At 35.7% G+C, this 5,400-nt stretch overlaps 1 pseudogene; it reads left to right on the top strand.

The window, feature by feature from the left end:
* Window positions 1-458: 458 nt before the first annotated feature.
* LOC125370961 lies at window positions 459-5,166 on the top strand (annotated as a pseudogene).
* The last annotated feature ends 234 nt before the right edge of the window (window positions 5,167-5,400 follow it).

The following is a 5,400-nucleotide window of genomic DNA, read 5'->3' as shown; positions in this document are numbered from 1 at the left end:
TGAAATATGACTTTCAAATTAAGTTTCGATTTGATGGATGCTGCCAAAGGGAGTGGTGATTTCATACATAAAAAGAAAAAGACTCATAGAATGGCAGAGGCAAATATAGCTTCTGCACATTTTCGTTAACCCATGAACATGATCTGCATAGACAAATTGACTCATGGAGTCATATATCTCGATCGGGAAAGAATCAATAGAAAAAGAAAGAATCAGAATTGATCACTATGTTTCTCGAAATAAAGGAAAAGGAAGCAAAAGATGAAACATAAATCATAGATCAATTAAGCCCTCTCAAGGAGTTAATTAAGAATAAGAAAGAGGTAAATGTCATGAAATAAGGTTTGATCATCCTATTTATGGAGATTCCATAAATATCCCGTTCCAAAAGAAAAAGAGAAAGTTTGAAACAATTGGAACTTTTTTTAGAGATTTGATGCAATTACTAATTCATAATCTAGCATGTATAGAATTAGAACTTCATTCTCGATTCTACGAAATTTTTTATGAAAGTCTTTCATTTGCTTCTTTTTGATGGAAATTTTATTTTCCCAGAATGTATCCTAATTTTTGGCCTAGTTCTTCTTCTGATGATCGATTCAATCTCTGATAAAAAAGATATATCTTGGTTATATTTCATCTCTTCAACAAGTTTAGTAATGAGTATAACGACCCTATTATTCTGATGGGGAGAAAAACCTATGATTAGCTTTTCGAGAAAATTTCCAAATGAACAATTTCAATGAAATCTTTCAATTTCTTATTTTACTATATTCAACTTTATGTATTCCTCTATCCATAGAGTAAATTGAATGTACATAAATGGCTATAACAGAGTTTCTCTTATTCGTATTAACAACTACTCTAGGAGAAATTTTTCATGCGGTGTTAACGATTTAATAACTGTCTTTGTAGCTCCAGAATGTTTCAGTTTATACTCCTACTTATTATCTAAATATACCAAGAAACATGTACGGTCTAATGAGGCTACTATGAAATATTTACTCATGGGTGAGCTCTTCTATTATGGTTTATGCTTTCTCTTGGCTATATGGTTCATCCGAGGGAGAGATCAATCTTTAAGAAATAGTGAATGACCTTATCAATACACAAATGTATAACTCCCCAGGAATTTCAATTGTGCTTATATTCATCACTATAGGAATTGGGTTCAAGCTTTCCCCAGCCCCTTTTCATAAATGGACTCCTGACATATATGAAGGAGTGCGGTTCATTAAAAAAATTCCCACCTCTCTATCTATCTCTTAGATGCTTGGATTTTTCAAATCTCTATAGACATGTTGTAATACCCGGAATTTTTATATATTTAATAATGAGTTTTTATTTAAGTTAATTTTAGCTTCATTTTTATTTGGTTTAATTTGAAATGATATAATGAAAATTTTAATATTAGTCAATTAAATGAATTATTTTTCTATACCCAATTAGTTTGAAATTTTAAAAATTAATTAAGTAAATTATTTGAAGGGTAGATTATATTTTTGGTTATTCTAATTTTTCCCCAATGTATATGTATATGTATAAATAAAATTGTATATATTGGAAAATTTTGCAAGAAATTGTAAAGGATGTTTTTATAAAAGAACTCTGAGGAAATTGGTATTTTAATTAACTAGTGGTACTAAAATTTAAGTTGGAAAATAATTAGTAAATTGGTTATTTAATTTAATTGTGTGTTAGGACTAAATTGAAAATTTATTTTGAAATAAGGATTAAAAGTATAATTTTATTTTTATGGGGTTCTAATGGAAATTTGTGAGTTTGGTATTTTTGTAAATAAATATGTCGGTCAGGGGTATTTATGTAACTGTGTATTTTCAATAATTCTAATTTGGCCCAAATTAATTAGTTAAGGGCTTAATTGAAAGGATAAAGGAAAGTTTAGGGGTTAAATTGGAATTCTGTAGGATGAAATTGTAAGTAATTAAGAAAGTTGAGGGACCAAATTGTAATAAGGAAAGAAAATCGGGGAAGAAGATAGAGAGAGAGAGAGAGAGAGAGAGAGAGAGGGGGCGTCGCTCGTGAAGAAGAAAGAGGAGTCTGTGTCGATCGTCGGGCGACCGCCGCACGTGTCTGGCGGCAAGGCCGGCAGCAGCGAATCACAAAGAGAGAGGCAGCGGCTTCCAAGCGCCATTCGCCGCTTCGGCCGGCCTTCCGTACGATCTCGATGGCGATCGGCCCCTGAGAGAGCTTCCTTTTGGCGGTGGCGGCGTCAGTTTTGGTGGCCGGATGAGGGAGTTCCGGCGAAGTGGTAGCAACCGTGTTTTTCGGCGAGCTTCGGTGAGCTATGGACGATCGGAGGGCATATCCTGACTCTCCTCAGCTCAAGCTTCGCAATGGCACCGGTTTTGTAGCGATCGGGCTCCGTTTGCAAATCGACAGCCGAGATCATCCGCAAATCTCTCCGGACGATCTGGTGTTAGATCGGAAAATCAAAAGCGGGGATCGTCGTCAGCGTGTCGTTTCGAGTACGATGGTGAGTTCGGATCGTCGATCAGACTCCGGCGGCTGGAGGCGAGTCGACCGAGAGACCGAGCGTCTCGGTAATTTTCTCTGGCCTGAAATTTTAGAATTCTTTGATTTAATTTGTGTGTATATTGATTGTGTTGTGTATTAGATGATATTTGTGAGTCAAAAATAATTGTTTGTCGGACTGCCTACCATAGTCGTGTTTTTGTGTTGTATGGCGGAGTCAGGAAAAATAGTGAAGTTTGGGGACCCGACTCCCGTTGTTTGGATTGTTGGATTTTTGAAGTGTTTTTCTGGCAGGTCCTGCACCCGTTTTACGGGAGATAAATGTCCGTGTTATAGGGGAGGTGTTGCCGAATTTTCGGTAGAATTTACCGAGTCGAGATTCTTAGACAGTCAGTCCTATGAGTCTAGACCTAGGATTAATGATCGATTGTTTCAGCATTTTGATAAATTATTTTCCGTGATTAGATGATCTGTCTGTTCGGCTCACTCCAACCGAGGCACCGAGTAGTGTTAGGAGGTCGCCCAATTCTGTGAGTTAAAGTCATTTAATCATTGCACTATTGCTAAGTCTGATTTTAATATGCTATTTTAGAATTTATGCTTAATATGATTATTAGTATCGCAATATAAATGATTTCACTTGATTATTGATTATTGAAAATAATATAAATATTATTATTAGTAATATTATAATAATACAAACGTTATTATTTTTCCTCACGAATTGCGCATTGCTTTACCCTAAATCTTTAATCTTTGCTTCGATATGTGTTGGATGATTTCATTAGACAATGATATTTTTTTTTTAAATGTGATGATTGCGACTTGGGAATGTGGCTTTCGTAGAACATGCCACCTGATGGGTTACATCAGGACCGCCTGCGCACCGGTAATGATCATGGACATATAACAAGATTATTATGAGTTTTGCCTTGTTCGAGCATGGCTCTCTAGGCTAATTTGAGTAAATTGCCAGAGGTAAGGTCCCTGGTCGAGCATTGCTCTCTGGGCGCCGGCTTATTTGGATACTTAAGTGACCAGACTAGAGGTAAGGTCCCTAGTCGAGCATTGCTCTCTAGGCGCCAGTCTTATTGAAATAAGAGAGCTGAAATGCTTGGGCAGATAATGAATATTAAGTGACCGGACTAGAGTTAAGGACCCTGGTCGAGCTTCGCTCTCTGGGCGCCGGCTTATTTGGATATTTAAGCGACCAGACTAGAGGTAAGGTCCCTGATCGAGCATTGCTCTCTGGGTGCCAATCTTATTGGATTATAAGAGCCAAAAGGCTACTAGAATTTGGGGTTAGGGTTCTACTGAGCCACTCGTCCCATAAAAGTAAAAATATATTTTATTTATTTATTTATTTATTTATTACGGTATTGATTATAATATGAATTGTATTTACATGCATGGTTTGATATACTGATTCGAATAATTAATATTTTTTGTGAAGACTACAATAGTCTCTAGATTATTTGATTTTAACTCACTCTCGAGACTGACAGTCTCAATTTATTTTTTTTAGATGCGTAACTGTTAGTCTTCCCGCGACTCTTATTCAGTAACCCGACTCCTTCATCATCGGGCGATGTATTTGATTTGGTATGTAAATTGGTAAATCTTAGATTCTCCGCAGTAGTAATAGTAGATATATCAGTTGTAAATTTTCTGAGTTTCGGGTCTCGCCTATTTCTTCTGGCAGACCGATTTAATTGTGTAAAATTTAATGTTACTGTAAATTATGGCGTTAGTAATAGTAAAAGTCGAGATGAGATTTGTTTGAGTTGTGAGTGTCAGGCTTATTATGGGATTCGGTGGCCTTACGCCTACCCATTCCCTAGTGCCGGTCACGGGCCCTCCGATGGTGTCGTGACATATGTAGAAGAGAAATGCTATCCCCACTCGGACCAAGACATGACTCTTACTTATTCAAATAATAATTAACGTGAAGCAGGGTCAGGAACAACGAATCTCTTTATGACAAACAGATTCATTTTGCAAGTTCATTATTACGAGTAACTTCTACAAAAGATCGGACTAATGACATATATAATACTTAAATTCTCGATGTAGATGCTACATAATTGGTTCTCATCCTTCAGAGACTACGAGTGTAATAGGAGCTTCCGTCGATAAAAGGATCACCCTAAGATGATCATCTCATGGCTATTCAGAACGAATCAAATCAGATGGTTCTATTTCTTAATCTTTTTGACTTGCTCCTACGAAACCAAGACGTTGAAGAGATTGATAAAAATTGGTCATTCACAACCACTGATGAAGAATTTCTAAAAAAGTTAAGGATTAGTAATCCTTTTTAGAAATCGAATAGATCTGGTCTTATACATATGCAAGGAATGTAATAAAAAAAGAAAGAAGAACTCATCTACTTTCTTTTATCACTTAGGAGCCGTGCGAGATGAAAATCTCATGCAAGGTTTTGAATGAGAGAAAGAAGTGAGGAATCCTCTTTTCGACTGTGGCTCTCCCACTCTAGTCGTTGCTTTTCTTTCTACTACTTCGAAAGTAGCTGCTTCAGCTTCAGGCACTCGGATTTTTTATATTCCTTTTTATTTCTCATTAAACAAATGGCATCTTCTTCTGGAAATTCTAGCTATTTTGAGCATGATAGTGGGGAATCTCATTGCTATTACTCAAACAAGCACATAATTTATAATATAATTCTAAATTCATAAATTCTAATAGAAACTAATATAAATTAGAATAAGTATATTATACATACTAAGTATAGGAAGTAGATTCATAGTAGTTCATTTATAAGAGAAAGGTTTAATTTACCTATTGAGTTTAGATTAAACTAGTGAATATAGGCAAAAAAGGGTTTATTGATATTGAATTTGATAAATATCAATGTAATGAATTTATTAAGGCCGAACCTCACCA

Source organism: Ricinus communis, chromosome 8 (genome assembly GCF_019578655.1).
Source record: "Ricinus communis isolate WT05 ecotype wild-type chromosome 8, ASM1957865v1, whole genome shotgun sequence".
NCBI lineage: Eukaryota > Viridiplantae > Streptophyta > Magnoliopsida > Malpighiales > Euphorbiaceae > Ricinus > Ricinus communis.
The sequence above is the reverse complement of the archived record's forward strand: the minus strand, read 5'-3'. Positions and strand labels throughout refer to the sequence as shown.